We start from the raw sequence: 21,104 nt of genomic DNA on the forward strand, positions 1-21,104 counted from the left end.
GGGGGGGGAGGGGGTAACTAACAGAGGCCAGCGTCAGGCGGGAGCACTGCCCCTCCCGCTCGCAAAACAACCAACCAACCTACAGACAGCCACGCTGCGCCGCGCACGCGCATCCACGCACGCACGCACGCACGCACGCATGCATACGCTGCCTGTTCTGTCGCCCTGCTCCCTGATTAATAGTCACGCTGACGGTTTTGCCTTCAGTACCTCAAGAGTCCTCCTTCGGGCTTCCGGGAGGTGTCTATTGCTGCCCCGGAACCTGTATCTCCTATGCAGCAACCAATAGCCTGGGAAGCACGACGGTCAAACTCCGCCAATCGCAGCTCCTTAACCCAAGAAATTGTCTTATACCTTGTATCAATCAGCAGTGGGCACTGCTCCACAAGCTAGTATCCCACAGTGATACACTGAAGCCTTAGGACCTGAGTAAGTCAAGGTTTTCTGTAGAATAGTGAACTGCAGAGTGGGGCTCCAACAATAGTACCAAGAACCCAGTACTCAACTTCTCCATTTGTGCCAATAATAATTTCATTCCACAAGTAACTAATCACTCGGTGAGCACCATCTATGGTGCCAGGAAAGCAGCGAACAACTCAAATGGGGTAAATAAAGATGATTTCTCATTCTCACTTTTCAGAAAAATGCAGGCATATCTTCTTCTATTTGTTGCCACATACAATCTAACTCCAAGTATACTCAAATGTTCAATTTCTTAGCAAAGTAAGAACATTTATTTCATACTGTCTATGCTCTGCCGAGTCCTGGTGTGGCCCTGCAGGCTAATGTGCTGGACACTGTAAGGTGGGTTTGAACAGCCAGGTCGGCGGTTCAAGCTCACCTGCCGCTCCTAGGAAACCCTACACAGGGTCGCTATGAGTTGGAACTGACTTGGAGGCACTTAACAACAACAACAACATACTCTGCCATAAAGATTTACAGCCTCTATACCAGCTGCTCCTCGGAAACCCTATACAGGGTCGGAATCAACTCGACGGCACTTAACAACAACAACAACAACGACGATGCAGGCTATAAATCAGAACACACATGCTGACACGCAGCATCATACTCAGCAGAAATCCACACTTGGCACTGTTCTGAAGTTGCTTGCAATTCATAATGATAATAGAATGCATTCATACATGAGAACATTTATACAAATGCTAATATTTCTGTGAATAACTTATACATATTCCCACATTAAGGGGTAAGCTGCGCATCCTTCCTCCTCCTTTCACCTGCCCTCACCTGCCCTCTACTTAAAAAATGCTTTCCATACCACCGATTCCTGAAATTTCTTCAAAAGGTTGCAAGGCCCTATAATTTCACAATTAAGTTAGTTAATTCAATTTCACCAACATCTGTCAAGCAACTACTTAAGTGCCAGTACCCATGCTAAACACTAAAGATAGAGTTAAATAAGACAGTTCCTGCCCTCAAGGAGTTAATATTCTAGCAAGGGGTACAAATATGTAAAGCTAATATAATGTGACAAATACAAAATAAGTGAATGTTCAAAACAATACATAGGATACAAGTAATTGGAGGAACTAACGAAGGCTTCCAACATTTCAATTTGGCATATGAAAAGACAGAAAAGGACAAATAGAAGTAGAAATGGGGAAAGATAATATTTGCAGAGGGAATAGCATATGCAAAGTTACAGAAAAGAAACAGCATGACATTTCTTGGCAATTATAATCAGTTCAGATTTTGTGAACATATTTAGAGAGGTGGGCTGGCTGGAAGTGGGCAGGTGGGAGAGGTCCTTCTCTATTAAGCAAAGGTTCTCTGGCTTTATGATATTGGCAATAGGGAGCCACTGAAGGGTATTAAGGAGTCTAGTGATACAGTGGTTAAGTGCTTAACAGCTAACCATAAGGTCAGCAGCTCAAACCCACCAACCACTTCATGAAAGAAGGATGTGGCAGTCTGAGTCCTTAAAGATTACAGCCTTGAAAGCTCAATGAGGCTGTTCTACTCTGTCCTAGAGGGTCACTATGAGTCAAAGCCCACTAGAAGGCAGGGTTTTTGACGGATCTTAATCAGGAAAAAGACATGATCAGGTTTGTGTTTTAGAAGAATTATTTTGCAGGCAACACAGACAATGTGTTGGAGTGAACATGACTAATAATGAAGCTATTGAAAATGAGACTTGGAATCAGGTGGTGATGGTGAGAATGGAGAAAAAGGAAGAGATAGAATAGATAATGAGGAAATAAAATAGAGATACAGTGGTAGTATATTGTGGGATTTAGCAAGGCCTATGGAGTCAGACTGTGACTGTCTGTAAATCTGTTTCCCAGTTTAAACCTTCAGCAAGTAATCTAAACCCTCTGAGCCTCAGTTTTCCTCATCAGTAAAATGGAAAAGATCATTCTAACAGCTGCCTCTGAAGTTGTTGTGAGAATTAAATATGTACAACAGGCAACATTATGAATATAATGCCATGAATTATACACTGAAATGGTCAAAATGGCAATTTATATGTTATATATATTTTACCATAATTTTTAAATAAGAGAAAAATATGTGTAAATAGTAAATTTCAGTAGCTGAATGATGCTGGTGCCACCCATCAGAATTGGATTTACAGAAGGAAGAGTAAAGAGATAAGGTTTAAAACCAAATAGCCTTAGTAGAATTGGTCTGTTAAATTCACAATGAGGTGTAAACAACTGATAGTCTTATAAGAGAAAGGTTTGATGGGATGAAGAGAGAAAAGTAAAGGGTATTGAGTTAATTAAATGCTTTGCAGTAATACCAGTAACAGCTGTTACTTGCTTGCTCTGCTACACACACACATCTTTTTGCTTGTTATGAGAGGCACAGAGCTTCCGAGTTACTAGGTAGTGTTGGGCAAAGCACAATTATCCTCTGTATCATAGGTCTCACACTAAAAAAATAAATAGCCAAGTCAAATCTGTTGGCAAACAGATGACTTCAGAACTTGATGTAAGCAATGGTCATTTGTCACTTTCCTGGGTTTCCTTGACCACATTAAATCTAGGATGAAAGGAGGTGTGATGGTTAAGATTATGTGTCCAATTAGTTGGGCCACGATTCTCAGAGGTTTGGCAGTTATGATATAGTCACCCCCCTGAGGAGATCTGATATCATATAATCACCTCCATGATGAAAGGGAGCTTTTCCGGGAATGTGACCTGATTACAATATACTGGGATGCTCTGGTAAAGCTCGTTTGCTTATATTCTGACCTATAGTTTTGGGACTTGAAGCAGTGGCCTGCCATATTACTCGCTGATTCTCGCAGTCATCAACAGCCTGCAATCTTACATGCCAACCTCGGATTCATTTGCCTCTACAGCTAGACTGACCTACCATGCTTGGGTTTGGTGGCCCCTGCAGCTGCATGAGTCAGAAAAAAACCTCCAGCCTATAATCTGACACACACATGTGGAACTTGCCAGTCTCTGCAACTCTGTAAGCCATTTCCTTAAGAGAAAGCTCTATGTATATATACATATATAAACTACACTAAGATGTTTACTTGCATTTTATTGACTGTGTTATTGTTGTTATTAGGTGCCATCATGTCAATACCAACTCATAGTGACCTTTTGCACAGCAGAACAAAACACTGCCTGATCCTGGGCCAACCTCAACATTGTTGCTACGCTTGAGCACATTGATGCTGCCACTTTGCCAATCCATCTCACTGGGGGTCTTCCTCTTTTTCTCTGACACTCCACCATACCAAATGTGATATCCTTCTCCAGAGACTGGTCCCTCCTGACAATATGTCCGTAGTATGAGAGACGAAGTGTGGCCATCTTGGCCTCCAGCCTCTGGCTGCACTTCTTCCAAAACCGATATGTTGGGTTTTTTGGCCACCTGTGGCACTTTCAATATTCTCCAACACCATAACTCAAAAGCATCAATTCTTCTACAATCATCCTTATTCACTGTCCAACTTTCGCATGCATATGAGGTTATTGAAAATACCATGGCTTGGGTCAGGCGTACCTTAGTATTCAAGCTGAAATCTTTGCTCTTCAACACTTTAAAAAGGTCTTGTGCAGCAGATTTGCTTAATGCAATACGTTGTTTGATTTCTTGACTGTTGCTTCCATGAATGTTGATGGGTGATCCAAGAAGAATGAAGTCCTTGACAACGTCAATCTTTTCTCCATTGATAAGGATGTTGTTTATTGGTCTAGTAGTGAGGATTTTTGTTTTCTTTACATTGAGATGTAATCCATCTTCATCAGTAAGTATTTTAAGTCTTATTTACTTTCAGCAAGCAAGGTTTTATCATCTGCATAATGCAGGTTGTTAATGAGTCTTCCTCCAATCCTGATGCCACCTTTTTCTTAATAGAACCCAGCTTCTCGTATTATTTGCTCAGCATATAGGTTGAATAAGTATTGTGAAAGAATACAACCTTGTTGCACACCTTTCTTCATTTTAAACCATTCAGTGTTCCCATGTTCTGGTCGAACAACTGCCTCTTGGCCCAGGTACAGATTCCTCATGAGTACAATTAAGTGTTCCAGATTACTCATACTTTGCAATGTTGTCCATAGCTTGTCATGATCCACACACTCGAAAACCTTTGCGTAGTCAATAAAGCACAGGTCAACATCTTTCTGGTATTCTTTGCTTCCAGCCAAGATCCATCGGACATCAGCAATGATATCCCTCATTCCACAGCCTCTTCTGAATCCAGCTTGAACCTCTGGAAATTCTCTATCAATGTATGCTTGCAGCCATTTCTGTATTACCTTTAGTAAAACTTTACTTGCATGGGATATCAAAGAGATTGTCCGATGATTTCTGCATTCCGTTGGGTCACCTTTCTTTGGAAAGGGCACAAATACAGATCTCTTCCAATCAGTCAGCCAGATAGTTGTCTTCCAAATTTCTTGGCAGAGATGAGTGAGTGCCTCCAGTGTTGCCTCACTTTCTTGAAAGATTTCAATTTTTATTCCATCAATTCCTGGTGCCTTGTTCTTTGCAAATTCTTTCAATGTACCTTGGACTTCTTCCTTCAGGATCATTGGCTCTTGATCATATGCTACTTCTTGAAACGGTGGAACATGAACCATTTCCTTTTGGTACAGTGACTCTGTGTATTCCTTCCATCTTCTCTTGGTGCTTTCTGCATCCTTCAATAATTTGCCCAGAGAATCTTCCAATAACAAAAGTCAAGGCTTGAATCTTTTCTTCAGTTCCCCCAGCTTGAGAAATGCTGAGCGTGTTCTTTCTTTTTGGCTTTCTGATCCCAGATTTTTGCACATTTTGTTTTAATATTTGGCTTTATCTTCTCGAGCTGATCTTTGAAATTTTCTGTTCAGCTCTTGGACCTCCTCATTTCTTCCATTTGCTTTAGCATCTCTATGCTGGAAAGTTTCAGTGTCTTTTCTGACATCTACTTTGACCTTTTCCTTCTTTCTTGTCTTCTTAATGACATTTTGCTTTCTTCCTATATGATGTTCTTGATGTCATCCCACAACTCTTCTGGTCTTCAGTCTTTAGTGTTTAATGTATCAAATCTGTTCTCCAGATGATCTCTAAATTCAGGTGGGATATATTCAAGGTCATATTTTGGCTCTCGTGGACTTGTTTTAATTTTCTTCAGTTTCAGTTTGAATTTGCATATGAACAATTGATGGTCTGTTCCACAATCTGCCCCTGGCCTTGTTTTGACTGATAATATGGAGCTTTTCCATCGTCTCTTTCCACAGATGCAGTCAATTTGATTTCTGTGTATTCCATCTGGTGAGGTCCATGTGTCTAGTCGTCATATAAAGGTATTTAACTGTGGATCATAACAAATTATGGATAACATTGTACAGAACAGGGATTTCTGAACACTTAATGGTGCTCAGGAGGAACCTGTACATAAACCAAGAGGCAGTAATTTTAACAGAACAGGGGGATACTCAGTGATTTAAAATCAAGGTATTGTGTGTCAGGGTTCTATCCTTTTACGATATTTATTCCACCTATATGCTGAACGAATTACGCAAGAAACTGGATTATATGAAGACGTACCTGGCATCAGGATTGGTGAAGACACATTAATAATCTGCAATATGCAAATGATACAACCTTGCTTCTTGGAAGTGAAGAAGACTTAAAATACTTACTGATGAAGATCAAAGACCACAGCCTTCAGTATGGGATGTACCTCAATGTAAAGAAAACAAAAATCTTCACAACTGGAGAAAAGATTGAAGTTGTCAAAGATTTCATTTCACTTGGATCCACAATCCACACTCATGGAAGTTTCAGTCAAGAAATCAAACGACATATGCAAATGACTTTTTCAAGGTGTTAAAAAGCAAAGATGTCTGTTTGAAGCCTAAGGTGCACCTGACCCAAACCATGGCCCTTTCAATCATCTCATATGCATGTGAAAGCTGGACAATGTAAAAAGAAAAGAATCAATGTATTTGAATTATGGTGTTGGCAAAGAATATTAAAAGTACCATGGACTTCCAGAAGAACAAACAAATCTGTCTCGGAAGACATACAGTTAGACTGCTCCTTAGAAGTGAAGATGGTGAGAGTTCATCTCACATACTTTGGTCATGTTATCAGGAGGGACCAGTCCTTGGAAGACATCATGCTTGGTAAAGTGGAGGGTCAGCGAAAAAGAGGAAGACCCCTAATGAGATGCATTGACACAGTGGCTGCAACAATGGATACAAGCATAATAGCAATTATAAAGATGACACAAAACCAGGCAGTGTTTCTTTCTGTTGTGCATAGGGTCCTTATGATTCAGAACCAACTCAACAGCACCTAACAACAAGAAGCTTCATTGGTTTTGCTTTTCTAGAGAACCTAGTCTAATACTGGAGTCAAGAGCAAAAAAACAAGAAATGGAGATTTATTGTTTTTGTTAGGTGCCATCGAGTCGGTTCTGACTCATATCGACCCTATGCCCTGCCTGGTCCCAAACCATCCTCACAATTGTTGTTACGTTTGAGGCCATTGTCGCTGCCACTGCATCAATCCATCTCCTTGACCATCTTCCTCTTTTTCACTGACCCTCTACTTTACCAAGTATGATGTCCATCTCCAGGGACATGTCCCTCCTGATAACATGTACAAAGTACATGAGATGAAGTCTCCCTTTCCTCACTTCTAAGGAGCATTCTAGCTGTACTTCTTCCAAGACAGATTTGTTTGTTCTTCTGGCAGGCCATGGTACTTTCAGTATTCCTCTCCAACAGTATAATTCAAATGCATCAATTCTTCTCCAGTCTTCACTATTCTTTGTCCAACTTTAACATGTATATGAGGTGATTGAAAACACCATGGTTTAGGTCAGGCACACCTCAATCCTCAAAGTAATATCTTTGCTCTTTAACACTTTAAAGAGATCTTTTGTAGCATATTTGCCCAGTGTAATACATTATTTGATTTCTTGGCTACTGCTTCCATGGGCATTGATTGTAGATCCAAGTAAAATGAAATCCTTGACAGCTTCAATTTTTCTTCATTTATCATGATGTTCCTTATTGGTCCAGTTGTGAGGATTTTTGTTTCTTTTCTTTGAGATGTAATCCATACTGAAGGTTACTTTTTTATTTTTCCAATCTTCATAACAAGTACTTCAAGTCCTTATCCTTCTCAGCAAGGAAGGTTGGGTCATCTGTATATCACAGGTTATTAATATTTTCCTCCAATCTTTTTACTTTTTCCTACAATTTTTATGCTACATTCTTCTTCATGTAGTCTGACTTCACAGATTATTTGCTCAGCATACAGATTGAATAAGTATAGTGAAAGGATACAACCGTGTTGGGTACCTTTTCTGATTTTAAATCATTCAGTATTTCATTTTTCTGTTCAAACAACTGCCTCTTTGTCTAGGTTCCTCTTGAGTACAATTAAGTATTCTGGAATTCCCACTCTGTGCAATGTTAGCCATAGTTTGTTATGAGACACAGAATTGAATGTCTTTGCATAGTCAGTAAAAACACAAGAAAACCTATTCCTGGTATTCTCTGCTTTCAGGCAAGATCCATCTGATGTCAGCAACGATATCCCTCGTTCCAAGTCCTCTGTGAATCTGGCTTGAATTTCTGGCAGCTCCCTATCTATGTACTGCTGCAATCATTTTTTAATTATTTTCAGCAAAAGTTCACTTGTTAGGGACAGGCAACTTAGACATTGGGCAGGGGGCCCTATAAAGTCACTGAAAATGAAAATTACTTAAAATACTTCTTGATGAAGATCAAAGACCACAGCCTTCAGTGTGGATTACATCTCAATGTCAAGAAAACAAAAATCCTCACCACTGGACCAATAAATATTCTTATCAATGGAGAAAAGATTGAAGTTGTCAAGGGTTTCATTCTTCTTGGATCAACCGTCAACACTCATGGAAGCAGCAGTCAAGAAATCAAATGACATATTGTGTTAGGCAAATGTTCTGCACAAGACCTTTTTAAAGTGTTGAAGACCAAAGATGTCAGCTTGAGGACTAAGGTGTGCCTGACTCAAGCCAAGGTATTTTCAATAACCTCATATGCATGCAAAAGCTAGACAGTGAGTAAGGAAGACCATAGAAGAGTTGATGTTTTTGAGTTATGTTGTTGGAGAATATTGAAAGTTCCATGGGCTGCCAAAAGAACAAACAGATCTGTGTTGGAAGAAGTGCAGCCAGAGTGCTCCTTGGAGGCCAGGATGGCCAAATGTCTTCTTTCATGCTTCAGACATAGTGTCAGGAGGGACCAGTCTCTGGAGAAGGATATCATGTTTGGTAAGGTAGAGCGTCAGAGAAAAAGAGGAAGACCCCCAGCGAGATGGATTGGCAAAGTGGCATCATCAATGGGCTCAAGTGTGCAAACAATTGAGAGGTTGGCCCAGTACCAGGCAGTATTTTGTTCTGTTGTGCATAGGGTCCTAACACCTAACAACAACAACAACAACACACAAAGTGACTGGCTTACAAGTTTTCAAGAGGGAGTTTAGTTTCAAAGTGTGCAAGGGAAGGTAGAATCCCCACTGAATAGTTTTCATTTTGTCTAGATGAGTCTGGTGAAAGGAGATGGGGATAAGATTCTTATGATTTAATAGTGAGTAACTCTTATCATGACTAATTGTGATTGTCACAACTGTAAAGGTAGAAGTTTTGGAATATAGAGAGGGGAGTAGTTAATCTTACATTACAGGAACAGAGCACCTTAGGATCATCAAGGGAGAAGAACATGAAGGGAATGTGGGACCCTATCCAGAGAAGCAGCGACACCAGAGATGGAGGCAAAGATGATGACATGGAGAGATAGAACAGCTGAGGACTCTAGACTCATGGAAAGAGAAAAGTTGTGTGCTGAATGTGCCCTTTGATTGTTCAAATGATTCTTGGTTTTTATTTGTTTGTTTGTTTGTTAACTAAGTGATAATTTAAATGGGAGAACATTGGCTTTATGCCATCGTTTCAGTGCAATGATTACAATCTCCTCCATGCATCATCATTCAACAGTATTTGCTTCCATTCAATCTGTTTGCTTGTTTTGGGGGGGGAGGGGGAGGATGTATACAAAAACACTCAGGATTATATAATAATGTAAACAACCAAAGGGCACATTCTGCAAGCCTACTTCCTGGCCGCCAGCACCCAGAACCTCTCTTTCCATGAGTCCAGAGTCCTAAGCTGCTCCCTCTTTCCATGCCCTCATCTCTGCCTCCATCTCTGGTGTCGCTGCTTCTCTGGATAGGGTCCCGCATTCCACTTGTGCTCTTATCCCTTGATGGTCCTAGGGTCCTCTGTTTCTGGACTGTAAGATTAACTAACCCCTCTGTTTTTGCTATAAAACTTCTAGCTTTACAGTTGTGACAGTCACAATTAGTCATGATAACATTTACTCACTATTGAATCATAAGAATCTTATCCCCATCTCTTTTCACCAGACCCCTCCAGACAAGATGAAAACTATTCAGTGGGGACTCTACCTTCTCCCCCACACTCTTAAACTAAACTCCCTCTTGAAAATTTATAAGCTGGTCACTTCATGCCTTTATTGCCCTCTCATTGTAGGTAGCAAACGTCTAATTTGCCTGTCCCTATCTACCTTATATACAGAGGGTACAGTATTGATACTTGATGTGAAGACTCTTTCCCTTTCAGTTGGTATTTTGAGCTACTACATCCATAAGTATAGGTCAAGTTCATCAAATTGTAACAATTTACACTTGTTTCCTTTCTCAAAAATTGTTTCTCTTCTTCTAGTTGAGTTCTGATTATCAAGCCACCAAGGCTAGGTCAAATGGGTACTACCTGCAAGTTTGGGCATTCTTATGCATCTCCCCCTCACTTCATATCAGCTGGATGCTTTACTCTCAGCTCTAGCCTTCCATGGCTATGTCCTTGTCCATGGGCTCAGGAGACCCCAGGTCTCACCACATTTCGGACCAACCAGCCCTTCTTCCCCTTTTCTTTCTCATCTCCAAGTCATCAGGAGTTTATGGAACATGGTTGAACTCAGCCTACTTCTTCATTGCTGCCTTTCCCTCTTTTCCACTCACCGGTAGACCAATTTGTTCTCCAGCAAGCTTACATGCCTGCTCATGTGTTCCCTTTGAGTTTCAGTGTTGGGGGTGGGTTGTCCTGAAGGGACTTGATTGTTTGCCTTGATGGCTTCCCAGTGAACAACTTGCTTTCTGTGTACATCAAAACAAAATAAAATAAAAACAGAGGGAATAGAAGCAAATACTGTTGAATGGTGATGCGTGGTAGGGGATTGTAATCATTGCAATGAAATGAAATACAATAGGATGAGTGCAAAACAGATGTTCTCCCATATAAACTATCACTCAATTCATAATAAAAGCTTACAAAAAAAAAAGTTCACTTGCATGTGATAGCAATATTATTCAATAATTTCAGGATTCTGTTGGGTCACCTTTCTTTGACATGGGCTCAAATATGTATCTCTTCCAGTAAGTTGGCCAGGTAGTTCTTTTCCAAATTTCATGGCATAGGCAAGTGAGAACCTCCAGTGTTGCATCCATTTGTTAAAACATTTCAGCTGGTGTTCCATTAATTCCTGGGAACTTGCTTTTTGCTAATTCCTTCACTGCAGCTTGGACTTCTTCCTTCAGGACCATCATTTCTTAATCATATGCTAGCTCCTGAAAAGGTTGACTGTTGACCAATTCTTTTTAGTATCGTAACTCTGTATATTCCTTCCATCTTCTTTTGATGCTTTCTGCATCATTTAATATTTTGCCCATTGTTGTTGTTGTTAAGTGCCATCAGGTTGATTCTGACTCATAGTGACCCTATATGGTATAGGGTTTCTGAGGAGTGGCTGGTGAGCTTGAACCGCCAACCGTTCAGTTCAAACTGACCTTGCAGTCCAGTGCATTAACCCGCAGTGCCACACCAGGGACTCAGTTCAATATTGCAAGTCGAGGCTTGAATTTTTTTCTTCAATTCTTTCAGCTTGAGAAATGCTGAGTGTGATCTTCCCTTTTGGTTTTCTAACTCCAGGTCTTTGCACATTTAATTATAATACTTTGTTACCATTTATTTTAGCTACTACTCTATGTACAAAGAGCTCTGGTAGCGTAGTGGTTATAAATCGGGCTGCTAACCTGAAGGTCAGCAGTTCGAAACTACCAGCTGTTCCATGGGAGAAAGATGAGGTGTTCTGCTCCCATAAAGATTTACAGCCTCAGAAACCCTGTGCAGGGTCACTATGAGTCGGAACCTATTCCACGGTACTTAACAACAACTATGTCAAGAGCAAACTTCAGAGTCTCTTCTTACATCTACTTTGGTCTATTCTTTCTTATCTTTTTAATTTCCTTTTGTTTTTTTCTTAGATGATGTTCTTGATGTCACCCCACAACTCTTCTGGTCTTCAGTCATTAAGGTTCAGTGTATCAAGTCTTTTGTTGAAATGGTCTCTAAATTCAAATGAGATATACTCAAGATCATATTTTGGGGAAGAACTTTCCAGAGAAACCAAGATGTGGGCTAAGGAAGTGATTCTTCAATTTCAGAGGAAACTCAGCAAGATTTAAGCACAACTTTCATGCCTGCTGCCTCTCCACTAAGAAATCTGGAGGATTTGGTGCTGTGCTCCATCTACCTTGAATACTTGAGAGACCCAGTAACTGTTAACTGTGGCCATGTCTTCTGCTACCACTGCATGATGAAGGCCTATGAATCCACCAGGCAGCCTCTATATTGTTCTCTTTGCAAGACAGCCTTCATGAAAGAGAATATCCACCATGTGTGGCAGATGGCCAGCCTGGTGAGGAACACCTGGAGAATGAAAGTAGATGAGTAAAGACAACCCAGAAAAGAAAGACCATCTGAGCAAAGAGCAGAGAAGCTGTGTGGGCAATATCTTGAGAAGCTCCATTACTACTGCAAGGATGACCATCAGATACTGTGTGTCATGTTTCGGGAGTCCCAGGAGCATAGGCACCATGCTGCTGTTTTCCTTGAGAAGGCTGCACAGCCTTATCAGAGTTAGATTCTAAACCATCTGAAGAGTCTCAAGGGAGACAGGGACTGGATTCCGAATTCCCAGTCTATGGGACAAGAGGATATTCAAGCCCTGCTGACAAAATAACAGAACTACAGACAAGACATTTTGTCAGTGTTTGAACAGGGCCATCAGTTCTTGAGAGAAAAGGAGGAGTATGTGTTGGAGTGGCTGGAGGGACTAGAGCAAGATCTTACTAAAGGAAGTAACAACCGTGTTACCAAGGGTGCAGAGGATGTCATCCAGCTTGGGGCCCTGATTTCCATAGTTGGAGAACAAGGTTTAGCAGCCAGCACTTGAACTTTTGCAGGATCCAAGTGACATAATAAGCAAATATCCCCAAAAGAAATACTGGATTGAAAAGTCTATCATTCCAGCAATCAAAAAAAGAGACAGAAAAATTTTCAGATAAACTTCTTTCATTAGAGGAAGGATTCAGAGAATTCCATGGAAAATTGATGAGGGATCTGGAATATAAGACAGAGAAGATTATCCTGAATTTGCAGACAGCCAAAGGCTACCTCTCCATGTCTCCGAATGGGAAGAGTGTTATATTCATTGGCTTGTGGATGAACAAATGCCAGAATGGTCAGCAGTTTGATCCTGAACCTGGTGTGCTGGGCAGCAAAGGCTTTACCTGGGGCAAAGTGTACTGAGAAGTGAAAGTGGATAGGATATGGTGGGAAGCAGATGAGGAGGAAAATATGACATACACTGGTGGAGCCGGAAGTGTGTTTAGCCGTAGCTATCTTGGGCTTCATAGATAGATATAGTTTTACTGGTTATAAAAATGAGAATGAAGAGTTGGAGGAGGAATGGTCTCAGGAAAATGGAATATGCCTAAAATTTTGTCTGGTGGGGGTAGCAAGAGAGTCTGTGGTGAGAAGAGGATTTCTCAATTTCACCACTGAGGAGGGATTCTGGTATTCTCTGCTTTCAGCTAAGATTAATCTAATGATATCCCTTGATCCACGTCCTCTTCTGAATATGGCTTGAACCTCTGGAAGTTCTCTGTCAAAGAATAGTTGCAGCCAGTTTTGCATAATCTTTAGTGAGACTTTACTCTCATGGGACATCAGTGATATTTTCCGTTGATTTCCACATTCCATTGGGTCACCTCTCTTTGGAATGGGCACAAATACTGATCTCTTCCAGTTAGTTGTCCAGGTATTTGTCTTTCAAATATCTTGGCATAGATGAGTGAGTGCCTCCAGTAATGTATCAGTTTGTTGAAATATTTCAATTTGTATTCAATCAATTCCTGGTACCTTGTTCTTTGCCAATACCTTCAATGAACCTTGGACTTCTTCCTTCGGGATCACTGGCTCTTAATCATATGCTACCTCTTGAAATGGTGGAACATCAACCATTTCTTTTTGGTACAGTGACTGTGTGATGATGCGTAGTGACCGTATTTGTTGTTGTTAACTGCAGTCAAGTTCATTCCAACTCATAGCGACCCTGTATAGGGTGTCCAATGATTTGAACTGCCAACCTTATGGTTAGCAATCAGTGCTTATCTGACAGTGCCACACCAGGACTCCAATGACCCTATAGGACAATGACCCTATTGTTGTTGTTGTTAAGTACCATAAAGTTGGTTCTGACCCACAGCAACCCTGTATAGGGTTTCTGAGGAGCAACTGGTGACCTTGCAATTCAAACCAACTTTGCAGTCCAGCACATTAACCCACAGTGCTACACCAAGACTCCCAATAGGTCAGATTAAATCTCATATTTATAGCCTCAGAAACCCTACAGAGCAGTTCTACTCTGTTCTATAGGATTGCTATGAGATGGAATCAACTCCGTGGCAGTAGGTAATCTTTATGTAAGCATATTACTACATCTTTCTTCCATGGTGCAGCTGGTAGGTTCGAGCTACCGATCCTTTGATTAGTAGATGAGTGCTTAACCACCAAGACTTCTTAATATTGGTGAAGTGCTCCTTAAATATTCCACTTGTCTATTTCAGTCAGTGATTTTACTTATTTTACTAAAGTATCTCTGGCTCACCTAGGAGTGAGGTCAACTTGGGGAAAAGTAATGTAGCCTGAGTTTGTGAGTGTGTGTGCATGTCTGTCAGGGTCTTGCTAAAGATCTAACAAATTAACTTAGAAAAGTCAGGCCTCCAGCTTAACACCCATTAGTTATATCACCAATGTTAGTTATAACACCCATTAATTATATAATTGATTATCTAGCAACAATAAGTCCTGGAAAGATAATTAACCAGCCTTCTTCCTTTAATAAAAGCTAACATTTATCAAGCTCTATATATACCAAGCACTGTTTAAATACTTTATATAGTTTAATAATTATTTTGAGAATAAAATTATTCTCAAAACAATTTTATAACATATGTACTATTTTTTATATCCATATTTTACTGATGATACACACACTGATTAAGCAATTTTTCCAAAATCCCACAGCTAGTAAGTGGTAAAAGCAAGGTTTGAGTTTTTGAGCCCAAACTTCCTACTTCTCAGTTTAAAAAAGAGAGACAGAGATTATAAAAAGGAAAAAAGGCAGAAAGAGAAAAAATGTTCATATGGTAGGAAGGGGTAGAATGTCACCAATAACTCCTCAGAAACTTTCTGATATTAAGTGCCTACTCCTGCCTAGATGTTCTTCTCTGTTTGGTCTTTAGCCCAAAACTTTTTGTGGGTTCAGTTTCATCTTATGAATAACTGTACAAACTTCAAGCCTTTTTTTCATTTCTGCGTATCTTTTAAAGTCCACCTCTTCCATGAAACCTCAATATCCATCCAATCTGAAATGACCTGTACTTTAAAAAGTTTTTCTACAGATGTATTGTCTGTAATGCTTATTTGGCCCGAATCCACTTTCTTAGTTAGCCTTGTGTAAGAATATGTCTCATCTTACCAACCATATTGAAAACTCCCTAAGGGAAAGGACTATGACTCATATTTCTCTTGCACCTTCTATCCCCAATTATATCTAGCACAGTGTATTGCAAATAATCAGAACTCAGTAAATATTTGTTGCTTGACTGGTTGATTGTGACTTTGTGCAGTTTAATATAATTATCAGACAACCAGGTGGATACAAACAGCTGAAAGTCAAGTCTCAACCTCAGGAGAGACGTCATGAAAAAAAAAATTTAATGATAGCATTTCATTTGGGTTTTGGTTAAAGTATATGCAACAAAATTAGGTTCCCATTTGACAATTTATCTACAAATTATTCAGCGTGAGAAATTGGCTAAATTTTTCACAGTCCTGGTGTGGCACTGTAGGATAAGCAGTGGACCACAAGGTCAGTTTTAACCTCAAGGTCGGCGATTCAAACACACCAGCCACTCCTCAGAAACCCTACACAGGATCACTATGAATCAGAATCCACTCGATGGCACTTAAAAACAATGGTTTCCCTGCCTCTTTATCTTCTGATCTTTGCTTTAGGGAGTAATTGTTGATATTTTGGTCTCATATAAATTTTTTGTTGTTGTTGTTTTAGTGAAGCACCACGCTTATGAATAATATCCGTTATTTTGTGTGCTAATTTGTTAGTCTAATAAAAAGTATAGTTTTAGTACAAAGTTTAATGAGTATCTCAGGGCATCCTCTAGTCAAGACTGATCTAGTAAGTCTGGACTTTTTAATAATTTGAGTTCTGCTCCATGTTTTTTCTCTTTCTGTCAGAGTCCATCTATTATGGGTCTGACCAGAACAGTCAGTAGTAGTATTTGGGCATATTGAAAGAGAGAGTCCATCAAAGATCTGCTAGCTCAGATTCCATTACCAGTACGATGCCATTGTGTTGGTTCCAAATTATAGCAAACGTATGTACAATGGAATGAAACACTGCCCAGTCCTGCACCACCCTTGAAATCATTCCTGTGTTTAAACCCATCTGTGCAGCCACTATGTCAGTCGATCTCATTGAGGGTCTTCCTTTTCTTCCCTGACCCTTCACTTTATCAAGCATATGTCCTTCTTCAGGGACTGATCCTTCCAGATGGCATGTCCAAAGTACATAAGATGAAGTTTTGCCATCCTTACTTCAAAGGAGCATTCTCCTTGTACTGTTTTCAGCACAATTTGTCCATTCCTCAAGAAGTCCATAGTACATTTAATATTCTTCACCAACACCATAATTTAAAGGTATCAATTCTTCCTTAGTCCACCTTATTCTCCATTTGGCTTTCACATGTATAAGAGATCATTGAAAACACCACGGCTTGGGTCATGTGCAACTTAGTACTCAAAGCAACATTTTTGCTTATTAACACTTAAAAGAAATCTTTTGCAAAGAAATCAGGAAAACAATACTTACAATACTTATCCCAAAGAGTAAATACTTAGGAATAAATCTAACCAGAAAAACAAAAGACCTATACAAAGAAAACTACAAAACACTACTACAAGAAACCAAACGTGAGATATATAAATAGAAGAATATACCATGTTCATGGATAGGAACATTTAACATAAAAATGTCAATAATACCCAAAAAGACATACAGATATAATGCCTTCCTAATCCAGATTCCAATCTCATTCTTTAGAGAGTTGGAAAAGCAAATCAACAATTATATATAGAAAGGAAAGGGAGTACTAAAGAAGAGCAATAACATAGGAAGCTTCACACTTCCCAATCCCAAAACCTACTACACAGTCACAGTAGTTGGAACAGCCTGATACTGGTACAATGACAGACATATCAACCAATGAAACAGAGTTGAGAACCCAGAAGTAAATTCATCCACCTACAGACAGTTGATCTTTGGCAAAGGACATATTAAACGGAGAAGAGACTGTCTCTTTAATAAACGGTGCTGGCAAATCTAGATATTTATTTACAGAAAAATTACACAGGACTCATACCTTACACCATATACAAAAACAAACTCAAGATGAATCAAAGACCTAAATATAACTTAAAACTATAAAGGGTATCAATGAAAAAATAGGAACAAACTTTTGTTGTTATTGTTAAGTGCCATTGAGTCAATTCAGACTAATAGAGACTCATAGGGTTCCTGAGACTTTACATCTTCATGGAAAGCCTCATCTTTCTCCCACAGAGTGGCTGCAGACCTTGTGATTCACAGTCTAATGCTTATCATATGGAGGCCCTAATATGTCAGACAAATGCACTATCAAACATAATTGAAAACACACAAACAGCAAAAGACAAACTAGGTGATTGCTGTTGTTAGGTGCCATCAATTTGGTACTGACTCATAGCGACCCTATGCACAACAGAATGGAACACTGCCCGGTCCTGGACTAACCTCACAACTGTTGCCTTGATGCTGCCACTTTGCCAATCCATCTCGCTGGGGGTCTTCCTCTCTTTCTCTGACCCTCCACCTTACTAAACATGATATTCTTCTCCAGCTACTGGTCCCTCCTGACAGTATGTCTGAAGTATGAGAGATGAAGTTTGGCCATCCTGACCTCCAAGAAGCGCTCTGGCTGCACTTCTTCCAACACAGATCTATTCGTCCTTTTGGCAGCCCATGGCACTTTCAATATTCTCCTACAACACTATAACTCAAAAACATCAAATCTTCTACAGTCTTCCTTATTCACTGTCCAGCTTTCACATGCATATGAGGTTATTGAAAATACCATGGCTTGGGTCAGGTGCACCTTAGTCCTCAAGCCAACATCTTTACTCTTCAACACTTTAAAAAGGTCTTGTGCAGCAGATTTGCCTAATGCAATATGTTGTTTGATTTCTTGATTTCTGCTTCCATGAATGTTGATAGCTGATCCAAGAAGAATGAAGTCCTTGACAACTTCAATCTTTTCTTTGCTGATAAGAATGTTGTTGATTGGTCCAGTGGTGAGGATTTTTTTCTTTACATTGAGATGCAATCCATACCAAAGACTGTGCTCTTTGATCTTCATCAGTAAGTATTTTGAGTCCTCTTCACTTTCAGCAAGCAAGGTTGTATCATCTGCATATCGCAGGTTGTTAATGAGTCTTCCTCCAATCTTGATGCCATGTTTCTCTTCATATAACCCAGCTTCTCGGATACAAAAGACGTGCCATTATGTTGGTTCCAGCATATAAATTGAATAAGTATGGTGAAAAAATACAACCCTGCACCTTTCTTCATTTTAAACTATTCAGTGTCCCCATGTTCTGTTTGAACTACTGCCTCTTGGTCCATGTACAGATTCCTCATGAGCACAATTAAGTGTTCAGTTTATTAGTACCTCCTAAAAATTAGGCACTTGTGTATCAAAAGATTTTGCTGAAAGAATAATTTAAAAAAGAGCCTACAAACTGGGGAAAATGTTTGACAATGACGTATCAGACAAAGGTCTAATCTATAAAACGTATAGAAAACTTTAACACCTCAGCAACAAAAAGTCAACACAATTTTTAAATGGGCAGAGGCCATGAACAGACACTTCACCAAAGAAGACATTCAGGCAGACAACAACATATAAAGAAAAGTTCACAATCATGAGAGAGATGCAAATCAAAACTAAAATGAGATATTATCTCACCCCAAACATTAATAGCATAGTTCAAAAAACAGAAACCAAATTCTGGTGAAAGTGTGAAGAGACTGGAACTTTCATACACTGCTGGTGGAACTGTAAAATTGTACAACTACTGTGGAAAATGGTATGGCATTTCCTTTTAAAGTTGGAAATAGAAATATTATATGATCCAACAATCTAAACTTGCTACATATTCTAGAGAAATAAAAGGCATGAAACTAATAATATATGCATACCAGTGTAAATGATTCACAGTAGCAAAGATGCATCAATGGAAGAATGGAAAAACAAACTATGGTACATGCACACAATGGAATATTACACAATGTAAAAGAATAAAATATTTCACAATGTAAAAGAATAATAGATGAATTTGAAGGATATTATGTTGAGTTAAATACATCAGTCACAAAAAGAAAAATATTGTATGAGACTATTATTGTAAAGTCAAAAGAAACATTCATTGATGTTTATGAGCAGTGGGATGGGAAGGAAAGGTAAATTACTAACTAGAGGATAGACACATATTAACTTGGGTTAAGGGGAAAGCCATATACAGTAATAGAAAAGTCAGCCAAAATTATGAAGGAAGGGAAAGACACTGAGTTGAATACAAGAGTTAAAGGAAACAGGTAAATGATGTTATATATTGTTGTTGTTGTTAAGTGCCGTTGAGTCGGTTCTGACCCATAGTGACCCTGTATAGGGTTTCCAAGGTGAGTTTGAACCGCTGACCTTGCAGTTCAAACAGATTTAACCCACAGCACCACACCAGGACTCGGTGTTACATATGGTGGTGGTGGCTGTGTGCCGTGGAGTCAGTTAAGACTCATAGCAATCCTGTACAGGGTTTCCAAGGCTGTAAATCTTTATGGGAGCAGAACACCTCATCTTTCTCCTACAGAACAGCTGGTAGTTTCGAAATGCTGACCTTGCAGTTTCCATCCCTATTCATAACCACTATGCTACCAGAGCTCTACAATCCTGCAATAACAGTGATCTGTGATTGGATGCATGGATAGACACACAGGTTGAATGGGTATTAGAGGGAGAATGGGACTATACCCACTAATATATATAGGCTTGACAGCTGATATTTATACATGTATACCTGTGCTACAAATATATCTATGACTGTGGTGGAGCAAATGCTGTAAAGTTCTGAGTTGTTGTTGTTGTTTTTGACATAACCAAACACCTTGAAGTAATGAATTGCAGGGCCAGGGGTGTTCAGAACCATAGTCTTGGGGGACAACGTGATAAATTGGCATAACATGATCCACAAAGAGAAAGTTCTACATCCTACTTTGGTGAGTAGAGACTTAAAAATTCTAAAGTGCAACAATTGGTCTCTGCAAGATAGAGGACTGATGAAAATTGAACCCATGAAACCAATTAATCCAATGGAACACATTACAAAGTACTGGACAGAGTGGGAGAAAAATGTGGAACGAAATTCAAGATCATTAAAACAAACAAAAAAAAAAAACAGGCTTACTGGTCAGATAGAGACTGGTGGAAACCCCAACACTGTGGACCTTACTCATCCTTCAGGTCTGGAAATGAACTCACCCCTTTGGCTCAATTTTCAGCCAAACAATTGTTGGTATTGTTGTTAGGTACCCTCCAGTCAGTCCCAACTCACAGAAACCATATGCACAATAGAACAAAACACTGCCGAATCATGTGTTGGATGTCCACTGTTACTGCCACTATGTCAATACATCTCATTGGTGGTCTTCCTATTTTGCTAACTGTCTACTTTACCAAGTATGATGTCTTTCGATAGGCACTGATCTCTCCTGACAAAATGTCCAAAAACCAAGAGATGAAGTCTCACCATCCTGGCTTCTAAGGAGCATTCTGGCTGTACTTTGTTCTCCATGGTACTTTCAGTATTCTTAGTCAACATCATAATTCAAATGCATCGATTCTTCTATGATCTTCCATATTCAGTGTCCAACTTTCATATGCATATGTTGTTGTTGTTGTTATGTGCCATAAAGTCGGTACCAACTTATACGAAATCAATCTAGTTGGGGGTCTTCCTCTTTTTCTCTGACCCTCCACCTTACCAAACATGATATCCTTCTCCAGAGACTGGTCCCTCCTGACAATATGCATATGTTGTT

At 39.6% G+C, this 21,104-nt stretch overlaps 1 pseudogene; it reads left to right on the forward strand.

Moving 5' to 3' along the window:
* The first annotated feature begins 12,023 nt into the window (after positions 1–12,023).
* Positions 12,024–21,104, forward strand: part of LOC102821966 — a 29,913-nt pseudogene continuing 20,832 nt past the window's right edge.

Source organism: Chrysochloris asiatica, unplaced genomic scaffold, assembly GCF_000296735.1.
Source record: "Chrysochloris asiatica unplaced genomic scaffold, ChrAsi1.0 scaffold00118, whole genome shotgun sequence".
Lineage (NCBI taxonomy): Eukaryota > Metazoa > Chordata > Mammalia > Afrosoricida > Chrysochloridae > Chrysochloris > Chrysochloris asiatica.